General features: G+C 34.3%; 1 non-coding gene across 1 annotated transcript; it reads right to left on the bottom strand.

Annotated features, from left to right (window-relative positions):
- Positions 1-494: 494 nt before the first annotated feature.
- On the bottom strand, positions 495-610 carry LOC132532877 (U5 spliceosomal RNA). Its single transcript, XR_009544800.1, has one exon. It is a non-coding gene; the product is annotated as a U5 spliceosomal RNA (small nuclear RNA).
- Between the last annotated feature and the right edge of the window lie 9,806 nt (positions 611-10,416).

Here is a 10,416-nt window from a genome sequence, read left to right as displayed (position 1 = left end):
CAGGAATGGGTACTCTGAGCTGTTTTTTTTCCCCTTAAATATAAGCATTATATGACTTCCTCTACCCTCTCCAATTAGTATGGTCCTCTGTAAGGGGACACACACACCATACACATGCTTGACTGAGCATGTGTGTGCTAAGTGTTTAGGACTTAGAGACATGGAAAACAAAAAAAGATATCTTCTATAATCACCTTGATATAAGATCATACTGGAAGCCATATCCACTCAAAAAATAAACAATGTTTGGAAAACTTTGTGAATAAGTTAGTGTATGACAAAGACAAAATGCTCCAAATTATGACAATGAACAAACGATGGATATGAAGGTATCTGATTATGGGAATATTTATTCAACTACCACATAATGAATGGTTGATGTAAAAATTTAGGTTCAGACACAGAAGTAAAAAATAGGTAGATTATATGTATGTACAAGACAAAATTTCTTTTTTCAATTGGTTTATTCTTTTTTTTAATTATTACTATTTTTTAACCCCTCCTAAGGCAGGTCTCAAAAAATTGAGATAAAACTCAGAATTGTTCCTCTCCATGGAAATCTTTAGTAAAAGGAGAAAGATTTATGTGGTCTGAAGAGAAACCAGAGTATCAATTGATTTATTCTTAAAAAGAGTAAGACTTATAGATGTATGGAAATATGAAAATATCACCATATGAATGACATAAAACAAGCATAATGGCAAGAGTTTATTTATTAATACATAATATTTTGCATTTAACCAATATGTTTTTAATTTCCAGTCCATATGAACTACTGTCTCTGTCACTTCTAGAGAAAAAAACAAAGTACAATAATACTATATCTTAAATAGCAATGTAAAAATCAAATATAATAAACCAAAGAAAGAAAATGTGTACCCCAAACAACTATAAAATGTGCTATCTATATACACATATATAAACATAAATAATGAGATAAAAATTCATATGACTTATGTGTTATGGGTTGGAGTATATTCATTGGTTCATTAACACAAATACCATTTATTTCTTTCCTTATACTGGGTCTATGATAAATGCTAAGACAAGTTGCTTGTGAGAAAGGACTGAGTGTTGAAAGAAATATTATGTATTTAAAAGTCAATGTTTGATAAGCTGGACTTGCATCAGCAATATTGGAAGAAAAGATTTTCAAAGTAGAATAAATGACATAAATAAAAATGCAGGAACAAAATAAATAAATACCCTAGCACACACTATACTGATAATTTGAATATAGGTAAATTATAAAACAAAAAGTAAGAAAGGGAGATAGGAACAAGGAAAAGGAATGTTTCAAGGTCCTAGTCTTTTCGTCATTATAGAATAATTCATTTTAAAGTTTATATAGTGGTTTATTTATAGTATTAAGTACTTCCATATCAGTTTCTTTTAACACAAATTCATGCAGTCAACTCAGTGTAAGTTAGTGTGGTATTTATACGTTAATTAACTAACTCATTGCTATGATTCTTTATACTCTTCATTTAGTCTTATTCCAATAGCATGCTCAGGCCTTGTTAGTGCAAGCCAGGCCTTCACTCACAAAGAAGCAGAGAAACAGTTATCAGAAGGCTCTAAGGTCACACTGTCTCTGTTCTGTCCAGTAGTAGACATTCTCTGGTAGGTGAGATACACAGACTTTCTCCATGAAATCAGTTTACATTTTATAGAAGTTGCTTAAAGAAGAATATTTTTCAAATCAGATAGGGAAGATTCAGGAAAGGGACCTGAATGACTTATATGAAAATGGGCATGACATGTGTACTGTATCAAAGGGAATAGTCTGTTTTTTTTTTCTCTAAGTTTTGTCTAGGGGTGGGCACAATGACCACAAGGAAATATGAAAAAGCAATTTATGGATTACTTAGATGGTCATGTTTTAATTTGAAATGTTAGATAGTTTGGCTGTCAACTGGTAAAAGCAAGTATTGTAGATCTGAGGTTCATATTTACTAGCCAGTTAGTATTTATTTATGCAAAATTTAATAAAGAAAAATATTTTAAATGCTCACAATTTTCATTGATATATACTTGATTCTTTAAATCAACTTGCTGAATGGAGTTATGTACATACTGAAGGAAAATAAAACTTCAGCATACTCATGAAGAAGAAAATAAAAGTAATTTGTGATCCCACTATAAGAAAAGTTCTGTAACAATAATATGAAAATTGCTACAAAATTTTCACCTAGACAATGTTTTCCTTAAAATAATGGGGGAGCAGCTGAGGAGATAGCTCAATATTAGGGTATAGTGCTTTCATACCTGGGGCCTAAGTTTTGATTCCTGGTATTGACTATGCCAGGGTTGAGTAGTGCTCTTATCTCTCTATCTCCTAGCAGGTAGCCTACTTTGTCATGCACACAGTCTGCATTTAAGCCTCCATTATGCCACATGGGAATCCTGCACTGGGGAAAGAAACTATGGTGCTCCTATGTCTCAGCTACTCAAATTTTCTATCTAAAATGCCAGCCTGGAGTAATGAAATTACCTATATGTAAGTCCCTCCTCAGTAGCACACAAAATAAATAAAATCTTTATCCAATAACCTATTATAACTTAAGCAGCTACATGTAAATATAGTACTTACTTGGAATGTATGTAACATAATTTATATAGCTCTGTCATATTTTACTATATATATATATATATATATATATATATATATATATATATATTCAACCACTTGTTATTAGGTAACTTTTTTCTTTTTTTCTGTCTCTAGTGCTGTCATGAGCATTCTTAAAGTTAAATATTTGCACACTTCTCCAATTATTTCCTCACGGTAAAATTAGAGTGAAATTGTTGGTACAAAAATACATTTAGATTAAAATTTCAGTTAATTTATACTTTTAATTGTCTTTGCTTGCTATACAATGTCTGCAGCTTCAACTTATGCCATAAATTTACACATAAGCTATCAAAAACATGAATTAGCTGAAACATAACTTAGAAAACTCATTATTTCAGCTCCCTTATTTGATTACAAAGTCTTGATTTAGGTTAACTTACTTGTAATATTTATGACTGTTAAATGATGAAATTGCTCATATTCTTTTTTTAATTTTTTAATATTTTAATTTTATTTATTATTGAATATATAGAGAGAAATTGAGAGGGGAGGGGGAGATAGAGAGGGAAAGAGACAGAGACACCTGCAGCCCTGCTTCATCACTCATGAAGCTTTCCCCTGTAGGTGGGGACCAGGGGCTTGAGCCCTAGTCCTTATGCACTGTAATGTGTGCGCTTAACTAGGTGCACCACCACCTGGCCCCGATATTGCTCATATTCTAATAGACGTTGATAGTTATTAGTTGTAGTCTTCTTCTTCTAGCGTTTGCCCTTCTTCCGTAGCCAGTCAACAGCGTCTGGTTGAGCCTGATGTAAAGTTTCGAGACCTCCTTTGAATCTGGAGAGGTGGCAGTCATTGACTATGTGGGTCATAGTCTGTCTGGAGCCACAGGGGCAGTTCGGGTCGTCTCTGGCTCCCCAGCGATGGAACATAGCGGCGCACCGGCCATGGCCTGTTCGATAGCTATTGAGGAGGGCCCAATCATAACGTGCTAGGTCAAAGCCGGGTTGACGCTTGCAGGGGTCTGTGATGAGGTGTTTGTTCTTTACCTCAGCTGACTGCCAACTCTGTTTCCAAAAGTCTGGAACAGAGAAGTTCAGTGTAGGCGTAGGGGACCAGATTGGGTGACTCGTCAAGCGTTGGACAGGGTGGGCGAAGATATCCGCATATATTGGCAGGTCCGTTCGAGCGTAGACGTGGGAAATGAACTTAGATGATGCCGCATCCCAACGAATATCTGGAGGGGCGATGTTGCTAAGAACTGGCAGCCATGGATCCAGGGTGGAACGGATGGTTCCAGAAATTATCCCCATGGAGTACTTGGACTTAAAAGAACTTCTGGGAACAATGTTTTTTTTTTTTTTTTAATGCTTACCTACATGTGTAAAGCAGTCATGATAACTGCTACATTATGGAACTGCTTGTTACATGTGGATGTATAATATCTTGCGACTCAATTTTTTTTGTTTGTACATGCATAACATTTCTCAGACTTCCACATAGCAATACAACCCCCACTAGGACCTCTGTCATCCTTTTCCATATATATATATATAGTGGTAACATATGAAAACCTAACATTCACCACATTTTCTCACTAGGATACTCACTAGGATAAACATGGTACTCACTAGGATAAATATAGATTCAGAATGTGCTACAGTTATCACCAGGTGAACTCAGAACTCATATTTTGAAACTTCAACTCACTACACTCTTTCCTTTTCTTCTACCTCCTGGCAACCACCAGGGAATAAATTTGCTTTCTGTCTTTTGATTATACTTACCCCAAATACATCAAGTAAGTGGAATTATACACTTGATTTGTGTGTGTGTGTGTGTGTGTGTGTGTGTGTATGGCTTACTACATATAGTCTAATGTCTTTGAAGTTCATGCGTATTATAAACTATTTCAGAATTGTATTATTTAAGAAAACAGAAACATTCTATTTCTTTCTATACATGTACATGCACATGCACACATATACATAAATATATAGCTATATATGTGTAGATATATAGAGAGATAGAGGAGAAGGGAGAAAAAATTTGCTTGCCTATTTATCCAATGATGTACATACAGGTTGTTTACACAACCTCATTGTTATTTTTTTATTTTTTAGTTTTTCCTCCTCCAGGGTTATTGCTGGGCTCAGTGCCTGCACCATGAATCCCCCACTCCTGGAGGCCATTTTTTTCCCCCTTTTGTTGCCCTGTTGTAGCTTCGTTGTGGTTATTATTTTTGTCCTTGTTGACGCAATTCATTGTTGGATAGGACAGAGAGAAATGGAGAGAGGAGGGGAAGACAGAGAAGGGGAGAGAAAGATAGACACCTGCAGAACTGCTTCACCGCCTGTGAAGGGACTCCCCTGCAGGTGGGGAGCCGGGGCTCGAACCGGGATCCTTACGCCGGTCCCTGTGCTTTGCGCCACATGCGCTTAACCCACTGCGCCACCGCCCGACTAAGAAAAAGAATAACCCTATAGTTATTTTTGATAAAAGAATGAGATGACATAAAAACATAGATGTCGAAAAGTTTATGAGATATACTATCAATTAAAAAATCAAATGTAAACAAAATGTGAAAGGGTCTTAAAAATGCTACAGAAAGTTGTTAAATGAATTAAAATAAAAATGACAGTAATTTATAAAAATATATTTTAAAATCTTTCAAGATAGCATAATGCAGGAAGAAGATAAAGGCAACCAGACAGTAAGGAAGAGAAAGGACAAAAGTAAAAATAATGGTAGCATGGATTAATACAGTGGAAGCTGGAATGGAATAGGAAATGTGTAATTATAGATTGATTGCATTTGCATGTTTGAGAGATGTGTCCAGATTTTTACATAATTATTTTATATGCTAATAAAATTTGAGGAAGAGAAATGTACTCCAAATGACTTCAGAAAAATCTAGTAATTAGTATCAATCAATATTAGAGAAAATTTATTTGACTGTGCAGTTTTCCAATATATATTAACTGCACGTTTTGTACTCATGTGTTCGTTTAGTTCTTGATATGCTGAAATTAAAATAAATTTAAACAGATGAAAACACTTGTGTTTACAAATAGTCAGATAATAGTATCTTAGTAGTAATAACACCCATGCTTACTCTCTTGTTGGAATGTACAATGGGTATCAGACACTCTGCATATTAAAAGATCAAAATGGAAAAAAAGTATAAAATAATTGCATCAGAAATATTAGGGACAGGTCATTTTGGTTATATATGAGTTTTCTATGGGGACTAAGAATTTGTTTTTAAGAGAATAAATACCTCAGGCAATGTCAATTATAGTTGGTATTCTGAGCCTGACACATGCCAAATCATGCACTCATTAGCCAATTTTGTTCATTGTTTGTGCACTCCTGTCTTTACCTTTGAAGACACTATTTAGATTTTGCTTTCCCTAGTGGCAGAAGTAGATATTTTTAGAAGCATACTCTTTGCAGATGTTTCAGTAACAGAAAGCAAATAGTTAACTTTGAATAGAATCAGGTGGTTTGTGTAATGCAATCTCCTTATATTACAAATGGGACAATTCAGGGAATATTATGTAATTAGTCTTTTGTCTGGTCATGTAACTGATTTTCAGCCATATATCACGGTACGAATTCAATGGTAGACATAATTTGAATGATGATTTTTGTATTTAAAATTTATCTCCGTGACTCAAAGCTTGCTTTGTGACTTGTCATGATTTTTATTTCAACTTTTAGATTCATAAATGGAGTTTCAAGAAGTCCAAAATTTTTATAATTTAGAAGATAATGATAAAATGAATTGTTATTTCAAGGCCTTGGTGCAGTGTATGACAATATAGTTTATGGTACTTGAAAAAAATGAAGGCTACTATGAATATTATGATTAGTATTTTATTAATATTACTACTATAAAATCAGCTGCCCTTCTTTAGTTGGCTTAATATTTCTAGTAATCTGATTTCAAGGATTATTTATGGTTCCATTTACATATATACTAGAAAAGGATTTCCCAGCCTGATTTCCATTACTGAGTCATATACACTTGCCTTTAAAACCAACCCTATTTGAACAACCTCCCCTCCACCACACACACACACACACACACACACACACACACACACACACACACACACACACACACACACACACCAGCATCAGCCTCTGAGCTATTGCACTTCTCGAGGGCATATGAGTATTACTTGTTAGATGCTAAGTTACTGCCACCAGGAAAAGACAAGTCTCAGCTCGCAAACTTTTTGCCACAGTATTGCTCAATAAAAACAGAATGAGTCACAGATATGTAGGGGTTGGGGGATCATAAAGAACATATATCTGTTTCTAGCAGTTTGTGTTTATCCAAGTGGCAGCATTAAGTGAGTTAATGCTAAGAAGCTAGACTGCTTCAGTTAAGGAGACAGATTATTTGGGAAAACAGAACAGTGACTGTAGCTATCCATGTAAAACACTGCATTTGTTACTTTTGGTTGCTGGATGCATTAGCAAAAGCATCATTTATTCATATTGAGATGTTTCCCAGAGCTGCACTTTGGCTAATAAAGATAAATCCCTTACATTGGTCTCTAAATTTTATCCCCTATCCTGGGAACCCTTCCAAGAGCAACTTGGGTGCTTATTACCTTAGATGATTTGCTTAAGGTGGGATATTCATGTGTATTTTAGAATCCAGGTGAATCCTCTGACTTTTTAAGGAGTTATTTATTTTTGAGAGGAACTGAGAGATAATGGCACCAGAGTATCATTCTGACATGTTATCAAGTTTCAAACTCAAGATCTCACACTTACACATGCTGTGCTTTACCTCTGAGTCACCTTCACTGCTGAAAGTTGATAGATATAGATATAGATATGGTAGATCATTTTATTGGGTAAATATTGATTTACAGTCTTGCTGTGGTCATGGGCATATAATTTCACATCTCTTCACGATAGCTGTTATCATGTCATATCCTCCACAAACTTGTCATCTTCTTCCACTATAGACAGAGTCCCCACATCCCTACCTGCCTTCTAGAAATCTTCTGTCTCCTCTATTTAGCGTCCTTGTATCAGATCTGCTGCAATATATCGTATCTAATTAAGTATTATTATGTATTTTCTTTATTTCTTAATTCTTACCTGTAAGATCATTCAGCATTTATTCTCATTTTTGCTTACTCACTAATATAAAATTATTTCACTTCCAAGTTCTATCCAGGTGGTAGCAAAAAAGAAAATGTCATAATTTCTTAAAACTTAGTAATACATCTATATACATCTATAATATATATATATATATATATATATATATAATTGGGAATTTGGGTAGCTTGCAAATACCTAGGAGAGGAATTGGTAGATTGTATGGGGCATCAAGTTTTAATATTGTGGGCAATCTCAAATTTATTTTTCACAGGGACTGAACCAGTTTACATTAATAACAATAATATACACATATTAGTTTTTCACTGCAGCCACACCAGTACTTATTTCTGTTTGATCTAATGTATGCCCTTCTCACTGGTGTGAGGTGATACCTTCTTATCTTGATTTTCATTTCTGTGATAATTAGTGACTGAATATTTTTTCATATGACTGTTTTGCCATCTGCATATCATTTTTGGTGAAGACTATTACATGTCCTCTATTTATTTTAATGGGGTTGTTTATTTTTTTGTTGCTGAGTTTTTTGAATTATTTATATATGTTGGTTATTAATTCTTTGATATGTGGCATGTAAAAATATCCTGCCAGTCAGCAGATTGTTATTTAGTTTTGGTGATGGTTCCATTAGCTGTACAGAAGCTTTAAACTTGAGTGAGCTCCACTGTTTTTTTTGTTTTGTTGTTGTTGTTTTGTTTTATTTATTTTATTTGCTATTGGATCCAAGTCTTTGGACACATTTAAAGGAGAGTTTGTGAAGTGCTTTGTCAATATCTTCTGTGCCTTTCTTGGTTTCCAGTATAACATATTTGTCTTTGATGCATTTGAAGTTGATTTAGTTTAATCTGTAAGCAAAACAAATCAACCCCAAATTACCAAAACAATACTGATAACAAAGAACAAGAATGGAAGAACCATGTATCTTGACTTCAAACTATATTGTGGGACTATAATAATCAAATATGTTTGACACTTGAAAACAAATACACTTGAAAACAAATACACAAATCAATTAAATAGAACTGAGAGTCTAGAAATAAGTCCTTACACATATGGACAATTAGTATATGAGAAGAGGCTCTATAATATTTCATAAAGCTATGCATCTACTGCATCCTAGGAGGTGGATTAGGCACTGGACTCTTAACCAGAAGGTGATGAGTTTGATCCCCAACACTGCATGTGCCAGAGTGATGTTCTGATGTTCTGGTTCCTTCTCTCTTTAATAATATCCTTTTAATAAAGAAATGTCTCATCAGCTAATGGCTGTTAAATGCACAATAATTTAACAGAATTCTCTTAATTGATATCTGAAGACATGTCACATGTAAACTTATCTCTAGACGTTTTAATAAGCCACATAACTAAAGGAAGAAAAAAAAACAGAATTAGAATCTTAGGACCAAAGTAATTGTTCTTGCTTCCAAGCAACTTTAAAGATTATAATTTCTACTTCCTCTTTATTCTAAAACTTCCCATTTGCTTCTACTTACTCTCTTCCTCACTTATTTTCACTAAACTCAAGAATAGATCAGATTTTATTAAACCAAGTGAATAACCCTTATCTTTTACTTGGCCTATCAGCAATATCTGACATTATCAATATTTTCATGCCTCTCTAAAAAATTGTAACAAATTAGTTTCCATGACTCCACTTTATTTTGTTTCCCTCTTACCCTTATGAAATTCTTTCCACCGTAATGTTTGGGTACTGGCATCCTTCCAGGCTCAACACAAGTTCTGCTCTTATATTTACTCTCCTTAAAGAATTTCACCTTCACCAACACCTTTGAATACCATCTATTTGCACAAAGTTTTCAAACTGGCCTGCATGACAGAGCTAGCTTCCTGATTTCTACACTCATTTAACCAGTTGGATCTTTGACGTCTTTCAGGAGATATTTCCAAGACTTTACAGTTACTCAAGGGAACCCTTCAAATACCCAAATTTCCTTCTCATAGATATGCTTATTTCAAAACATCTATTTATCTAGTGTATCAAACTTGAGCTTTGCCCTCAATATAACTAGCTATATTTCATATACAACTTAAAACATTTATTGTCTGTTTTTATTTTTTAAGGCAATGATGGGAATAATGCAGTCTGGTGTCTTAATGCCACTAAGATGCCTCATTGATCCCCTCCCTTTTTTTTTGTATGCTGTGTTACACCTGGACCCAAAATCAAACTACATCATACTGGATTAAATGAGATTTGAACCTGAAACCTTAGGATCACCAACTCAGGGTTTTACCACAGAATTATTTGCCTGGATCTACTGGTAATTTTTTTTCTCTCCCTACTGATCTCACACATATTAGAAAAAGCTGTAGATGTGGTGATTCCCTTCACTATCATTAATTTAAGAAGATTTTGAATCCCTTTAATGTTGTGTCAATAACTCATACTGATTACAAGCTGATAGCACACTCATCAATATGTTTTTAAGCTTTGTTAAACACATTCACATGCTTCTGGAAGATATTTTGACTTTAATTTAATTGTATCTGAACTTTTTCTGGGATAATCCTTAAATTTACTCTGTATGTAACAGACTATTGAGAGGAATGAATATTTCATCACCAGATCTGGAAAATCTTGGGGTGGATTATATTCAAATACAGAGGACATGGACAGTGGCACACTCAGCTAAGTACACATATTATGAAGCTCAAGGACCTGGCTGGTGCCC

This window comes from Erinaceus europaeus, chromosome 14 (genome assembly GCF_950295315.1).
Source record: "Erinaceus europaeus chromosome 14, mEriEur2.1, whole genome shotgun sequence".
Taxonomy (NCBI): domain Eukaryota; kingdom Metazoa; phylum Chordata; class Mammalia; order Eulipotyphla; family Erinaceidae; genus Erinaceus; species Erinaceus europaeus.
This window is presented reverse-complemented; position numbering and strand designations above follow the sequence as displayed.